Source organism: Pezoporus occidentalis, unplaced genomic scaffold (genome assembly GCF_034315485.1).
Source record: "Pezoporus occidentalis ecotype Australia unplaced genomic scaffold, CSIRO_AGI_Poc_V1 ctg120, whole genome shotgun sequence".
Lineage (NCBI taxonomy): Eukaryota > Metazoa > Chordata > Aves > Psittaciformes > Psittacidae > Pezoporus > Pezoporus occidentalis.
Window position 1 is genome coordinate 1,637,850 of NW_026912995.1, and position 17,016 is coordinate 1,654,865.

General features: G+C 46.4%; 1 protein-coding gene across 10 annotated transcripts in view; it reads right to left on the minus strand.

The window, feature by feature from the left end:
* The window catches only part of THRB (thyroid hormone receptor beta), a 170,151-nt gene extending 154,153 nt beyond the window's left edge, over positions 1-15,998 (minus strand). For 5 of the 10 annotated variants that reach the window (XM_062607202.1, XM_062607191.1, XM_062607194.1 and 2 more), the window contains exons 1-3: positions 15,860-15,910; positions 14,986-15,084; positions 11,892-12,017 (exon numbers count right to left, since the gene is read on the minus strand). The gene's annotated coding sequence lies outside the window, so the exon portion shown is untranslated. Of the gene's footprint in view, positions 1-3,040; positions 3,368-11,891; positions 12,018-14,985; positions 15,085-15,859 lie in introns of those variants that run through there. The other 5 variants (XM_062607203.1, XM_062607193.1, XM_062607197.1 and 2 more) reach the window with 3 other exon arrangements.
* Positions 15,999-17,016: the final 1,018 nt, after the last annotated feature.

Below are 17,016 nucleotides of genomic sequence, written 5' to 3' on the forward strand. Positions count from 1 at the left end.
GATCCTGACTATACTCTCTAGAAACCCACAGCATCAACATGCCACATCATTCCCTGCAAGTAGGTGGACAGTGCCCCAGCAGCACCTCCTCCTTTCCTCTGGATGCCAGATTCTTTTGTGCTTTGGAAATCCAGCATGAGGAAGGATAAGACAGAGAAAATACACAGCTCTGCACTGCTACCCTGCATCCTGCAGTACAGCTCTGCCTTCTGCCATGACAGCCGTCTCCTATTAAAGAGCAAATTAGTTTGGCTGGAAGAATTTGAACTTCCCAAGTCCTAGAAGGAAATTAAAGACATGAGGGCTCACATTCATACGCTACCTTCCTTCTCCTGCCTTCCCTCATCTCAGGCTATTTATCTGACCTTCTTTCATATGCATGCCTCTTTTGCCTTCTTCAACTTTTACTAATAAGCAAACCTCAAATCAGTAAACCAGAATATGATGGAGGAGAGATAATATGCTCCAGAATTTCCTTTTCCAAGGAGCCAAAATTCCTGGTCTCACCCTTCCGGTAGCAAATGAGATTCTTGCTGGAGGATGTCCTGCCTCAAATCAGGTGGGTTTTTTTGAGGTTTCATCTCTTGATTCCCTTCCAAACAGAATCAAATTCCAAGACATGCTACACTAGACGATAAACTCTGACAAACTTCCATGATTTAAGTTTAGTAACCCTTCTCCTCCGTACGTCTCTCTTGGCTGGGGTATTATATATAGCCAAGAGGAAAAATTCTGCTCATCATCAACAACAGGGAAGCCAAGAGAGGATATATGCCTACCACAGGTATGTGTTATTCTGCAAGCTTCTTTATGCAACACCAGTATCTGTTACCACTAACAATTTATATGCTGTAGCATATAAAAAAGCATACGAAAACACTGCTACCTCTTTCTACTCAGCAAAAGAACATTCCCACACAGGAGGAGACAGCACAGTAAACTTGACTTTACATAATGACTTGGATATGCAAAGAATTTCAAAAGCACTGAACAATCTGTAGTAGCCATGATGTGCTCAACACTAGCTCGTACAAGACTTGATCCAAAACCACTAAAAATCAATGGGAGATTTTTCCATGGACTCTAACAGACTCCAATTTGAGCCCTCTCAGCTCTGAACATCAGAGTCCGCAGAGTTAGAAGCCGATGCAAACCACAGCTAAATCCTTCCTTTTCCAACACAGATTCATGTGACGTTTAAATTTCCTCAGGATCATCAAGTAGCAGCGCTCTCGGTTTCACAACTGGTATGTCAGGACTAGATTATTCCATCCATCAGTAACAATGGAACACACCAGCTCATCCAAAGGTCAACAATTCAAATGAACTGAAGGAAGGCTGAGACTAATTTAAAGGTCCTGGGACTAATATGAAGGCTGATTTTGACCAGTTAGTAGAAAAGAAGAGAAAAACTCTTGTGAGGAAGGAAGTAGGCATATCCAGTTTCACAAAACTTCTGTTGTCATTGTGCTTTAAACCACTGTTGTATGAGAAAATGAAGTGCTATACTTTCCAGGGGCTTCGTCCAGCTTCTTCACTTTAAAAAAGGCGATAAATTTAAATAGTTACATCATTTGCAGCCCAAAGTAAGGGAGAGAACTCAAGCCTCTCACTGTAAGGCAATATTGCTAACTAATAAAGTTGCACTGATTATGATAAAAGTCCCCTGAAAATTACCTTGTTACTACATAGATTTCTTATAAAGATCAAACCCTTTGCTCTGGTTTTGTTTTTTGTTGTTTGGTTGGGTTTTTTTTCCCTTGTTTCTCAACTGTTTATTTGGAAATTGGAGCTGAAAAAACAGAAACCAGAAAACCTAGTAAATTGTCCCAACACACAACTAGTACTGAACTGCAAAAGGAAAACAAACTGCTTTATAAAGAGATCCACAGTCTACCAATTATGCAAATAGGTATTTACGATAGACTAAGTTTTGTAAATAAAAGCTAAATATATTACTATAACTAGCAGAAGGCTCCGTTCGAATGCATGAATTTGGTGTTAAGTTCAGATAACAAAAGGAACACTGTGTATACTGTAGAAAAAGCAGTCTCATTCGCCCTCCTGAGCCGGAGCCGGTATTCCTTAAAGCATTTTCAACCTGGTCTTCTCCTTCCACCGCCTGCACGACGCGAGTGCAAACAAGGTTTCTGGGGACCACGGAACTATCGGGCTCCCGGCGCTCAGCAGAGGAGGTGCGACCCTTCCTACCGGCAAACGGCTTCGCACGGCCGACAGTTTTTCCTTTCCCTTTACACTCATACGCTACCCAATCCACCCACCCACCGCAGCTTCCAAGCTGTTCTATGTTTAGTTAACAATTAACACATTTGACTTTTTAACTTCACGGATTTCTGCTCCTTTAGAAAGTCAAATAAAACTTGCACGGATAAACTCTTCACGGGGAAACGCCACCTATGCTGCAAACATAAATAAATAAGGAACCGCCGGCAGACACGCATACCGCCGGCTCTCCCTCTATCTCCCCGGCACCTCGGTGACAAATACCGGCGGTGTCACCGTCCCCTTCCCGCCGGGCCGGGCCGGTCGCCCCCGCCGCTCCCAGGTGCTGCGACTCGCAACGGGCAGCGATCTCCCTCGCCGCTGCCGCCGCGCTCGCCACCGGTGACAGATAAATACAGCGGCGAAGAGCGCAGCTCGCCTCTCCCGCACCCGCACCCCCTTTCTTCCCACTCCAGGACGGGGACCGTCCACGAAGGGGGACAGCGCTCCGTGCGGCCGGGGCGCCCCGGCAAGCCGACCCCACGCCGGAGCGCCCGTCCACGCCTGCGCTGACCACCCGCACCCCGCCGAGCGGGAGCCGGGCTGACTTACCGGCGGAGCGCGGCCCGGCCCGCGCCCCTCGCCGCCCGCCCGCCCGGGCGCGGTGCCTCTCGCCTCGTCCCTCCCGCCAGGCGCCGTCTGGCTGCGGACGTGACCTGGATTCCCCCCGCCTGCACCGCCGCCTCCCGCAGGGCCGCGCACACGCCGCGCCGCGCTGCGCCCCCCGCGGCCCTCCCGCCCCGCCGCCGCCGCTCACCTCCGGCCGCGGCGACCCGCCTCGTCTCCTCGCCGCCCCGGGCGACGCGCGGCGGAGCGGAGCGCAGCGTTACGCAACGCTGCCCGCGGCCCCTCCGCACCGCGGAGAGAGGGTCGTCGTGAGGAGGCTGCGGGGCGGAGGGAAACCGCGGCGGAACCGGAGCCCAAACCGCCCCCGGCGGCCACTTGTAGCGCCACCGGGGCGAGCGCCCGCAGGCAGCCGGGATCTCCCTGGCTGTACCCGGGCAGGGCGGGCCCCGGGGCGCCGCCGGTCCCCGCTTGTCCCCGAGGGCTCGGGCGGTGAGGTGTGGCGACGCGGCTGCGGGGGGACCCGCGACGCTTTGCTGCCACGGGAATTGAAATCCCACGGCGGTGGGTAACGCCGCAACGTGCGACCCTGGGTCACCCTGGCGAAGGAGGACTCGGGCTCCGCCGTATTCAGAGGCTAAAGGCAGCGGCCCCCGCTAGCAACTTCGCCGCGGGCACGGAGGCTGTGCCGCCGCCTCTGGAAGCGAGCACCCAACCCAGCCGCGGCTTTGCGCAAACACAGTGTCAAAGCGCCTTCTGACTGCACCTTCTGCATCCTGCCGGGCAGTGCCGATTATTTATTCCCCCCCCCCCCCCGACGCCGTGCCTTTCCCTGATGGGCTTTCACAAGCACACCACACCACGAAGCCTCCCTCGCAGGGGTACAGGCAGCCCCGGATGGGGTTCCGTCTCTGCGGGGATGGCCAGTGGAGGCTCTTCCCACGCCCCTGCATCCCTGGGTTTAGGGAACCCCGGTCTGGGTTGGGCAGGCCATTGGTCCTGCAGTCATACGACCCCTGGAGGAAGCCGCAGGGATGAGGCAGGCTGTACCCAACACACCTACCCCGACAACGGGAACACGAAGGCTGATGGGCCCCTAGCCTCCAAATCCCTGGGAACCTGAGTCTCACAAACACAATCACTGCACCTCAGCCCAGCACAAATGCTGCTCGCTGCCATAGCAAGGCCGGCAGTTTTGGGAGGCCCTACATTCCCTGGCCATCAGTCAGGAAGGATGTGCGAGGGAAAAGATTACTGCACATCCCCACCACCCATCTCTAACCCATGAGGCATGGAAAGTGAGGAAGGAGAAGCACCCAGAGTCTCATTAACAGCTATCAGCTCGAGCGAGTAAGATGGCGACTGAAGTAACAGGAGTGAAAGCAATAGGTACTTGAAAGAATAAGATCAGTTTGTTTTTCCTTAAGGAATCACAGGAATATTAAACCCTTCTTGCAGTTATAAATCATTTAATGCAAATCATTTAATCCAAACAGAATTTTTACAGGCTCATGAGGCTCACTCATTTTGCCAAGAGTGAGTCATGTACAAATAAAATGAAACCAACAAAGAAAAGAGCTCTCATACCATGTGTATGTGGGTGATCCTTTGAAAAGCTTGTAATTATTTTTTTAACTCTACCACAGCCAGGAAGACAGGTTTGTGAAGCAAGAGCAAACCTTGATAACCCAGCTGTAGCCCATCGACGGGTAGTTTTTCCTTCACCCAGAAAGCAGCACAACAGGCCCCTTGTCAGGCTGAGGACAGCAGTGGCGTGACTAATACATCAGCAGCCCCTCAAAGGCTGTGACTGCAAACCAAGTTGTGTGCTGACATACTAAAGAAGCAAAAGACTTTTAAAAAAATGCAAATAATGTGAAGTGATTAATACTTAGTAAAAGAATGCAGTAGGCAGATAATCCCTCACTTATGGGTTAGTTAAGGACATGAGTTAAACTTCATTCTTCGCTCCTCATGTCATAAATATGTGCTGCTAAACACAGAGCACATCCTGAGCCAGTGGGGTGGTGATGCACTGCTCTGAAATGACTGAAATGCAGGGACACAAAGCCACGTGATGGTGAGAACGGGAGCCTCAAAATGTGTCATCATCCCCGTCAAGTGAAACTGATCTGGAACGCATTCACTGATGCAGTGGCAAATATCTGGGGATACTAGAGAGGGATGGCTTCTTAGATGGTTTCTGACGCCAATTCCCCACATCATTCAGACGAGGTATTTCAGAGTATCTCAAAGCGCTCCTCTAACCACCTATTTTGTGTTTTAACATGAGGACATATGTCCCTGGGCCCTCACAAGACCACAGTCTCCCTTCCACCTGCTCGGACAAAGGAAGCTACACATGGACAAAAATTCCCACCTATGCAGTAGGACAGAAGTGGGAAGGAGTCCACAGTATTTAGGTAGCAAGTCAAGGAGGGGCTGGACTTAGGGCAGTACAGCTGCCCAGGGTCCAATGTGTGTGCTATGGGCACCAGTGGAACAGAGGGCCCCAGATTTAGGCAATCCAGGGCCCTAAGACCTCTGTGACTTTCACTAGCAATGGCCCTCATCAGTGCTTGAGACACTACTCCTGCCTGGCAGAAAGAGAGGTCCTCTGGTTCCCTCCAGGAATGTGAGGAATCTCTGCTTGCCTTGTTGGTACCAGGGCTGTGCTGTGTCTACCATGCACTCACATAAATGCTTTTCTTATGCAGAGACCATGAGACGGGGGTCAGTACAACTGCAGGGCACACAAAAGAGCCTCTGAAACCATGCACGGTCTGTATTGCCTACCCCCGAATGGGCACTGAAGAGGGAAGGAGGGACAAAGAGAGGGAGCGCATAGTTTATACAACCAGGAAAGTAATGACAACATTTTACTCTTCCCTGAGAACAGAAGTTCAGGTCATCTACAGCCATAAGCTCCCACTGCATCAGTTTCCCACAGACCTTGACTGTTCACAAATACAGGAGTCAAAAAGTCACTTCAGTTAAAAAGCAACCTAACACTGACCTCAACAAACAACCAAGAGCTGGACCAGAAGTGCACAGGATGTAACCCAGCTCCGAGATGACCTGGAAAAGAATCTGTACATCTTTCAGGGCATAAGGCTCTCTGCAACAAACAGCGTTTTTTCTTTTGCATAACTTGGTACCTTGGTGGATTTCAGCTTTTAAAGCCCTTATTACTCTTAGTTTAGTTTTCTCCCTAAGTATCTTTTGTCTAGCTTTACCCCCTTGGGGCTGCGCAGGAAAGGGAGAACCTTAGTTCAGCTGGGCTTTCTAATAGTAATGGACATCTTCCATCTGCCACCAAGTGGTAATTTGTTACTGGGTATTTTGGTTGGTTTTCCCAATGGATCTTTGATTTTAGAATGGTTGCTTGGCAAATCAGTTCAGATACAAACAACTTTGTGGTCTTCTCAGAAGTATTACACACTTCATCTGTTCCGCTCTTGTTTGAGGAGGAGGGCTACTAATTTGTTTATACACAAGCAGGCAGATAGCATAACCAATGGACCACATTATCTTATGACAGAGGAACCCCTAGTCACTTTCTGAAGGAGGGCCTTATGAGACATGTAGGTTTTCTTACTGTTTGTAATTTCTCAGGCCTCATATTTCCTCAGCTGTCTGAAATAGCATGTACTACAGTGTGTGGGAAAATGGTGACTGAAAACTAACCAGTTATGGTAGAGCAGCACAAACTATCAGCAGTTTAAGATCACTCTGGAGTCTGTTGATGAAATGAGAACCTCACCTTTTGGCAGACAAAGGGAATACAAGACATTTTGGTCTAGAAACCTTACAAGGAATGTGGAAATCAGGAAGCTTACAGATGCCTTTTCATTCTTTAGACTACCAGTAGTGAGTCAGCACAGCAGGAAAGCATCCTGTGTGGGTCCCTCTTTAAACCAGGGATAACCAGTGCTTATACACACAACAAATCTACCAGGCAGTACGTGAATACAGTGACTTCAGATTAATTTCTATTTATTACTAATGATAGCTGTCACCAATCTTCTCTAAATGCCATGAAACACTTCAATACATTTTGGTGTAAACTGAAGGTACTTAGCCAACAGTCTCCAGTCTTTCTCTGGGGCAAACATCTACTTCCTGAAAAAAAAACTGAAACTAAACCACTAATACTGTACACTATTTCTTTTCCTCTTTGATTTTCATTTTACAATACAGTGTAATATATGTCTGTTTCAAGATTTCTGAGGAACCTGAAAATAACCTAATGTAATAATGCTTTCATTTTGCACAGAGATCCAATTCCATCCTGCCATCAGAATTTGAGGGGAACCACAGCCAATGTGTGACAAGAGAAATGAATGAAAATCAGGCAAATGGGAAAGAAAAATAACAAGAAGGAAAGCAAAAGAGAGAGAAACAAACCTAGAGGCACAATCTAACCTCCAATGAACAGTTCATATCCAGTTTTGATCTTCCATGCAGAAACACAGCAGGGAATTCTTCTCAAGTTATGCAGGGATGCACATGGCACAGGACATTAGAGCTCAGCCCACAAAACCAAATGAACAAGGGCAAAAATACCTCAGCTGAAAGAAAACCAGCGAGATTAAGTTATCACCAAAAATTATCTTTAAAATCTGTGTTTCTAAATTGTATTTAGAACTGTGCAAAATTGTACAAAATATTGGGGAAAACAGCCTTACCCCTGAAGCAGGCTTCCAGACTACACAGGAATTTGTGTATACTCCCCCCTTTATTGCAAAAGCTGTTTTACTAAAAAAAGACTATTTGGACTGCCACTAAAGGATGATGTGGAGGTTCAAGAAAGTTCAAAAGAGATCAGACAATTCATAGTCGATAAATATATCAATGGCTAGTAAACATGATGCAATCCAGTGGAATTTCTGGATCAGGAAATCCCCGTAACTTCTGACTGCCAGAAGTTAGGAAATCCTACACTTGTCCCATTTCATCCAGTCTTTCTGCAAGCATCCTCTACTCATCAGTCAAAGATGGCTTGGTGAGCTATTGGGGTAAACAAAACCAGCAGGTCATCAAGGCCATTCTTGTTATGTTATGCTGCCACCTGATCCAAGTCACGGCTCCAGATCTCATAGAAATGAGAGTGGAGCTAGTTTGATTTCCCAAAAATCACAGCAGAAGCAACTCCACATTAATAAATAAACAGTAAAAACAGATGATAAATTATAGGCTTCATTAGCTCAGATCTGTAGCTTTTCCTTCACACTGAATGTGATGGACAAAGGGTGAGATGGGCACACTAGTAAGGACAGCCTATCAAGCAAGAAGAAATAGCATTTAAGTGACCTGCAGAAAAAGCCTCTAGTTTGTAGTAGGTGTGATAGCACCACTTTGCACAGTTTCCTTTCAGTGGTGGATAGGCGATACCCTTTTTGAGAAGAATCAAAGCAAGAGTGAACACAGCTCTGAGAGAAGGTAGAGGGGGAAGATGGCTGGAAGTCCTACTGAAACCAGACCCCTTGTCCCAAACCCCTGCAGTTTCAGTTAAAAGATTAGGGCTTAGAAAGGCTCCTGCAGTTGCTAATAATTATAACTGAGGGAAAGTTAAAACCCAGTGGGGAGAGGCTTGATTTTAGAGGTCTGACAGAAGCAAGCGCTTTGCAAGGTCTCTCATCCCTAATCTAAAACCATATGGAGCAAAACTAACAGGGGGGGTGGATGTATTAATTGAGGGAACATGCAGCTTGTTGTATTCTAAATCCACTTGGTTTTCATAAGTGAACATCACTATGGAAAACACATCAAGAAATACAGAGATGCTGGGAAACAACCCCCACTTCTGATTAAAAATAACAAAAAACTAAGAATTGAGTTCTCACCTTTCTACTAAGCACAGAACATAGAAGCCTGGCATCTCTTCTCTGGAGAAGATGAAGACATTTACGCATGTCAGTAAGTGAAAATGTAAAATAATGCACTATCATCTTTTCATTCCTTCTCCATCTCTTGCTTTAGCAGTATTTAATCAAGCTTTATCTCAGCAGGCCTAAAACATGGAGTGAATGAGATCACTTTACCACCTTCATCCTGAATCAAATCAGAGCTGAATTTCTGGAGTAATTCAGAGATATGCACTGAATTTTCATTGAAGTGTTTTGGTTCCCAAGTTCTTTTGAAAGGTACGGAACAGAAATATTACCATGGTGCCAGCAGAAACAATATAAGGGTTTAGCACTATGAGTCTGTTATTTAGAATGGCTGTTACCATTTTTTGCTCAAAGCACAGCACGTACTGTGGTATGTATACCTGCTCAGTGTAATATGGCGCGCTACAACACTTCGAATAGTCGTGTTTCTCTATATGCCAATTTAAACACAATTTGCCTGACATACAAGAAGAAAGCATCTTCTGAGTGTGATTGTGGGCTTCAGGTTATGATATTTATGCTAACAGTGTCTGAAAAAAAGAAGCAGTTCCTTACCGTAGAAAACCTGATCTGCCAGGAATCCCAAAAGATGCTTTGGAGGCCAGCTTGAAAAATCTCTCTGTAGGACCAGCCAAGGAAAGTCCTATTTTAGTCAAAACTCTGGCTCTTCAAGTGACCTTACCCAGTACAAACATGCTGCAGGAGAGTGGCAGTGTTACCCAGTGTGCATAAATCTTTGACTTCTAAAGAAGTTTAGCAAGTTATAGCATAGCATTCATCAGCAGTGTTATTACTTTTTTCATAGTTAACCAAAACCCAATAACATAAAATTAAAAAGCTAATTATGACCCAGGTGCAATGAGAAGCGTCATGGGAACACCTACAGACCCTGCCTGGTGCACTCAGACCCACGGCTACGAACTCCTGGAACAGATTAGAACCTGGCACTACCATAATAGCTGGGTATCTCATTTCTTTAGGATACCTCTGAAGGAGCAAAACATGAAAAAACAAGCAATGGATGAGACAGGTAAGTAGCTAATTCCAACATGCAGGAGCCTCCTGCTTGCTAACTTACCTACCCTAGTCAGCCCTCTGACTATAGGAGAAAATACCCAACAAATCCATACTGGTGTAGCAGGGCAATAAGCAAATTAGAAATGCACAGAGACAGACTGAACAACTTACACGTTGTTTTATCTTTATAAAAAGAAGCTTGGGGAGGAGGTGGGGACGATTAGGAAGTGATAATGGCATACACTGCCTGCTGTTCCTCCCTTCAAACATATCACTTTGTTTCTTGTAATTCACTAGGTCTTCAGGCACACCAAAAGCAGTTACTTGCTCTTTCTAAGGACTTTCAGAAAGCTGGCATTTACACTTTCAGCCCTGTGAGGAGGAAATAAACCTTTGAGGAAATCTTACCTGTTAAAACCACTTTTTAATGGTCTAATGATTTTTTAAAACATCAACTTGAATTTTGCTCAAAATGTCATTACAAAACAGAATGAAAGTGTTTCTCCATGCTGACTATAGAATTCCTGAAATAATGTAATTACCATCTAAAGGGGGAGATTCTTATTTACTGTTAATGACAGTGTCGTGTTTCAGCATTCAACATTGAAAATGTCCACTGATAAAACAACATTCATTGGTTTTATAATAATTTCAACTCAAAATCTTATTTTTGGGACTCTAACTGATCCTCCAAATGAGCTTTATTAATCATTGACAGGAACCTGGCAAAATCTTACCCCATACTTTGGCAACCTGTCAAAATGTTCAATTAGGTCAAATCAAGAAAGCCCTAGAAACCAACTGCAGCAGCACTTTTAAGCAAAAAAAAACCAAACCTCATTGTATCTCTGAAATAACTTCAACATTATAGGATGAAAAAACCCAAACCAAACCCTTTGATCGTAATTTGGTTATACACCTGAAATACCGGCTCCATAGCAACATGCCAAATAGCCACTCCTTGAACCACATCGATTAATGATATTTCCTCATAGATTTTATTTATCAGTGCCATAAATGTCACCAAGAGGTTTAACATAAGGAACAGTGACAGCCAGTTCCTTTATCTGCCAAGCAAACACTTGCTCCCCTTCAGCACTTTTCTATACATCCCATCTTCAGTGCTCTAATTTCACGCATATACAAAGTCTGCAACTTGTTATGAGTTTCATGTGTTCTGTATCTCACCTGCATGTTTGTGCATTAACAAATATGTTGACAATGTGATCAAAATAATTTTGGCAGCAAGAACAATAGCAACCTTTATCTAACTTCTCAAGAATTTGATCTCTGCTTCTGCAGCACCACTGCACGTACAGCCATAGGTGCTGGTGGGCTGTTTGAGGTGTGTCTTGCTGCCAAGCCTAATCCCACCACCCACAGTTAAGAGTTAATTAGAACTTGAAGAAGACAGAGGGAGGCAAACCAAACAAAAATAGCATTTTAATTAACTGTAAACAATAATTAAAATCCAGCGTTATGTTTAGCATCTGCACATTGCTGGATTTACTGCAGTGACTCTGAATCTAATGAGATCATCCAACTGAATCCCGGAGGACTGGACAGATCTCAAATCCGAAGTACATCTATTATATCTCAAAAAATAACAATGTAAATGAACCATACTTCAAATACCCTGGCCAGGTAAAGGAGAATAAAATGTGCACACATCTAGTAAGTAGGTTTTGAGTTTTCAATTCCAGATGTAAACTTGTTCTGCAATTTCATAGTGCAATGGTCCCTATTATACTTAGTTATTTGCTTGGTTATTATATTATTTATGTAGTTATTTACAATTCTCTTTTTCTTAACCTTTTCTTATTAACCTGTCATTATACTAAGAAAGTTAGGAAGATGATGTTGTACAACATTCTTTTGCCAAAGCCACAGAAGTTATTTCCAGTATTTTCCACTCCAATCCTCTCTTAATCACAATGTTGGGACACAGAAACCCTCTAAGTTTCTCCCTGTCTTAGTTACTCAGTTTTCTCTGCCATTTGATCTTCAGCTGTCTAATTTACAAATTGGCTCTCATCAGTTCATCTCCACACAAAGATTCACATTCCCTCAACTCATGCTTGAAATAGTCACCTGTCATTCAGAAGTCAAACCTATTAATAAAAATCTCCTTACCTTCACCAGGAGGAGAGGTAAACTTCCTGAAGTTTTACTTTACCATGAGCTTGATCAAGGGTAACCACCAGGACCTAGCCATACAGCAGAAAGTCAGGGGTTTCTCTTGTGCCCATCTCTAGAAACCTAAAGAAAAAACATCTGTCTGAGGTATCCACATGGCTTTTGCTATCATTTTCCAAAAATGGCTAGACCAAACCTCTTCATTACAGCTGAAACTTTAATCTGCATAAGAAAGATAACCCAACTCATAATACCATTTATATAATGCATTCAAATATTACAGACCCCAATATCTCATTTGAGATATGCAGACAAGTGTAATGATTCAGCTAATATGTTGAAAGCTTTGTGTGGATGCTTTTCTTCCTCCCATTACTTGTTTACTAATCTATAAACATAAAAATCAGGAAACGTTTGGAAGAGCCTGCATATCTCCACCCCTCTTTTGGCTTGAGTTTCATAGGTTCCTCAGGTTTCATGTGCTCAGAGGTTTCCTGTATTCTCCCTTACGTTTTGCACAACTATAGGCACAGAAGATGTACAGGTTAGGCGTAATACTACTAATGTTTTCACTTCCACAGCACTTTTTTTAAATTGCAAATTTAAGAACTGTAGAGGAAGTATTAAGAACTGTAAAAACAGACTGTTATGTATTCAGGAAGCTTAGGCCAGACCCAAGTGTAAGCTCTATGTCAGAATATATTCTAATCTAAGGATACCTTTGTTAAAATGACTGCCATTATTTATGACTGATTGCAAATTGCTTTGTTGTCTTGGAAAGGTCAGGAAGTTTACTCTGTTTTTCCTCTCTTTTTATTTATGTCAAGCCTTTAACTGTCTGTATTCTCATGACTGTACCACTTCGCTACTTTTGTCTTTCTACAAAAGCTTTCCTTGCATTTTCCTTGTTATTATTTTCTTTTTTCCTGTTATGGTGGCAAACACCCCATTCAAAGTGCTACATTTCCTCTGGGTGAATGAAGAGGGTAGTACCTGCCCTCCGTTCTTTACAAGAAATGTTGCTTTGCTGTGGCCTATAAGGCCCCGCTTCGTACAGGAGAGCTGTATGCTGCTCCCATGTCTGAGAGACATCCTGTAACAGACCATACCTCATAGTTGTGTACGTGCTCCTGCACAAGAGCTGCTGAAACTCGGCCCTTATCACAGTTACCCTTCTACTTGGTGATACTTGCCAGGAAACCACATCACAACTCTCTGCCTTTCTTCCACATATATATATAATCTGTATTTCCTCTAGGTATCCTTGGTTTGCACTGCCCCTTAAGGCAGTTTCCATTTTTCCTCAACTTTCTTGACCTTCCCTCTGACATCCCCCAGTTGGGGCAGATACATCATTCTGTATCAGCTCTCTTCCTGCTTAGTTCTTTTCCCTTTCCTGGAAATGTAGCTCTTAACATACTGCAGAATTTCTCAGGTTCCTACTTCATTTGCCTGGAAAATGAAACAGTAAGATCTTAGTTTTATCTGTCATCCACATAGCAAAACTAGCCTATAGCTCCCTAGGACAGCAGTGTTGCATCCCTTCCAGATTAAAGTCTCCAGGAATGTCTGTAGCAGTCCAGCTACCTACGTATGCTGTTTCCAGCTCTCTTTTCCTAATCCTTTTCCACAACTTTTCTACAAGCTACCTCTCTTTTTGTGCCTTATTCAGGGTGATCTCCAGACTGAAACTGTGTGATGTCTATAAATGTAATTCATCTCCTTTGTTTCAGCTGCTGAGTAACACTAACCTGTGACTTGTTTGACTGTCTTAAGCCAATCAACTAACTTCAAAATTACCTTCTCAAAGTGTTATGTCACCTGGAGCACTCCAACTTCTTTTTAGTAGAGGTTTCTATCATTATCAAAGACATTTATTTAGATTTCTCTTTTTTCTCACAGTTTTTTCCTCAAATCTTTCCAATTTCAGCTTTTTCCAGAAAACAAAGAACTGTTGTATCAGCAGTTTCCTTTCCTTTCCTTTCCTTTCCTTTCCTTTCCTTTCCTTTCCTTTCCTTTCCTTTCCTTTCCTTTCCTTTCCTTTCCTTTCCTTTCCTTTCCTTTCCTTTCCTTTCCTTTCCTTTCCTTTCCCTTTCCTTTTTCCTCTCCTCCCTCCCTCATTTTTTTGAGAGGTCCTTTTTAAATCTGAGACAATGTCTTTCTTCATTTCCCTAATAAATCCTAACAAGCATTTCCCAAGCATTTTTTAACTAACAATGCTGCCTTCTCATTTATCCTGTTCAAGTTTTATCTGAACCGCTCAGTACTAGAAGCTAACTGTAATTAACTGTATTAGAAGCTGTATATTTTATGTTTATTGGTTCAATGACAAAGACCAAGACATTAAATTTCTGCAGCCCAGCATGCTGTTGTGCTTTGAACTCGTAACCATGTCTTACTCCTTTTGGAAATCTTGCTTGTAGAGTCTAACAAGTTTTTTAATGAGCACAGTATCTTTCTGCTTTTCTTTGCCTCTGGCTTAGCGCCTCAGCCCCCTGTAGTATTTTCTTTCAGGTACGGTTTTAGCGAGAAAAGGAATGTAATGTGTAAGCACTGTGATTTGACTATCCTATGGATACGCTCTGCTTTCATTTCATCGAGGCTCTTTCTGCTTTTGACTGCCTCCTGATTGCTCCAGGGCACAACCGACCCACACTGCACGACCTCGTAGAGTGTCCTGCAGTGACTACAGTGGTCACCTCACAACGCATGACAACAGACCCGGGAAAGCCCCAGTTTCCTCTCCAGAAAACTTTTTCTGGTCATGCGGTTTGAGCACAAATTACAGGGATATTTCTGCCCTTATCCCCTGGTGCTTTACTGGTCTAATAATAATAAATTAATCTCAGCTCTTTATAATTATATTGTCTTTGTAAGCTGCCTTCCCTGCAGCTGATGGTGTTTTGCTGCTCATTTGGCGAGAGGAAGCTCTGCCCCTAATGGAGGAACACTGTGCTATGACAGAGCCAGGACAGCGCTCTTTTCTCCTCAGCTCTGCCACCTGTTGCCGCAGGACTTAGATCCTAAATTACTCCAGATTCCTGCGTCTTGCGTTTTCCACAAAACGTGTATTCCCTGTGAGTTTGTTTACATCTCTCCCGCAGAAGCATCCCACAGAACACGCCATGCAACTGTGTGTTCTTTCCATGAGGTATTAAGTTCACTTGACTAGCAGGCCAGTAGCACCTACCTATTTTAAAAATACTGGTTAATCATCCTTCATAGCCCCAAGTACGATTAACAAACAGCGATACTGCATTCACAGAGAGATCCTTACAACTTGTCCCAGTTTGTCTGCTGGCCACAGTACTATCTGGATCGATAACCGTGCGCGGACCTTGCCATCTGGGACCCGAACTCCCTGGCGTTTCCCAGGCATCTCCCATGCTCCCACCTCAGCTCAGCTCAGCTCAGCGCTCCCACACGCACCGCGCAGGGAAAGCGGCGCGCAGCGCCCTGGGGAGCAGCCCTTCCTGGGGGGTGGGTGGGGAAAGAGGTGAAGTCTGCCGGAGCAGTAAACACGACGTAGCCCTTCCTGGAGGCTATTTTCTTCCCATGTAACAAGTACAATCTATCTGGTAACCCGGAGGACAGCCAAGAGTCGAGGCTGCCCTGGCAGCTCCAGCCCAGCCCTCCCACAATCGGCTCGGGGAGCCGAGGGCCGAAGCGCAGGTCCAGCGCGGCTGGGAAGCGGCGGCCGCAGCCGCAGCGCTCTCCGGGCGGGCAGCGCACCGAGTCCTCCCCGACTCCGCGGCAGCCGGGCCCCGGGCTGCGGTGACGGGCCAGCGGCGCCGCTCCCGCCCGGGCCGCTCCATCCCCAGTCGCTGCGCAGCCGCCCAGCCAAGCAGCCCCGGCCCGCGCCTGCGGAACCCCCGCTCGGGCTTCCCGCCCCACCCGGCGGCCCGAGGGGCTTCCCCCCGCCAGCGCGCCGGGCGGGGGAGCGAGGAGGGACGCGGGAGTCTCACCTGCCACCGGCGAGCGCCGAGCGGGAAGCGCCAGCGGCGGCTGCGGCGCTTCCTGCGGTGGGAGGCGGGCGCTGTCCCCGGTTGACCCGGGGGGGGGCGGTGGCGGCGGCGGCGGGACGCGGGTCCGGGGGGACGGGCCCGGCGGGCGGCCGCCTCTCCGCCGGGGAGGGAGGGAGGGAGGGAGAGAGGCGGAGGGGAGCGGGGTGGGCGAGGGGAGCGGCGGGGCCGGGTGGCGCCGAGCGGTGACCGCTCCGGCACTGCGCGCTGTCATGGCAGCGCGGCCCGGCGCGGCGCCACACGGCTCCCGGCGGCGGCATAGCCCGGTCCAGCCCGTGGGAATCCCCGCTGGCCGCCGCTGGCCCCTTGGCGCGGGGACCCCTCCTCCGCGCAGCTGCCCTGCCGGGGTGCGGTGCAGGGGGACATGCCTGCCGGGGGGGCACCCCGTCGGGTGATGCAGCCCCGCAACGAAACACAGGCCAAGACTTCCACACTCGCCCCGGTCTCGGCGCTTCGGCCGGTCTGGCAGGGACAGTAGCCACAGTGTCCCCGTCTCTCTGTGGGTAAGAAGAATTCACCGTCCAAACTGCTCGCAAACTAATTGTGTCAAATGAGAGCTGGAGTGATGCAGGAAGTTCTGTGGTTATGGAGGAAATGCTAAAGCAGCACTCGAGGCTGCTTCTGCTCCAAGCCCCGCTCTGCGGCATTGGCTGAGCAGGGCAGCGCGATTGTGTAAGATGGGCTGGCTCCGCTCCGGCTCAGGCTCACTGGAGGTGGTTTTGCAAACAGCTAGTGGACACTGAGCACCGTGTTTCTTCCAGATTGCCAAGAAGTTTGTTCGTAGTTTTGTTTGTTTTTTTTTTTTAACTTTGCACCTTTGTTCACCAGTGGCTGAGTGTGGATGCTGATCTATGGAGTAGCTAAAATATATCCCTGTTTGGCTTACAGGTTTGAGTTCTTCTATTTTCAACTTCTTTACCATTATTTTTTTACATGTTACAAGAGGTAAAAGGAAAGAAAAACACACAAAGACAAAGCAGAGTTTAGCCGTCACGGTGCTGCCTGCATTAGAAATGTACAAATAAGATAAGCACCTACATAACTCCTACTAGGGGGTGCATTTAATTTGACTAGACAGCCTCATAATACCACAGCTGAAG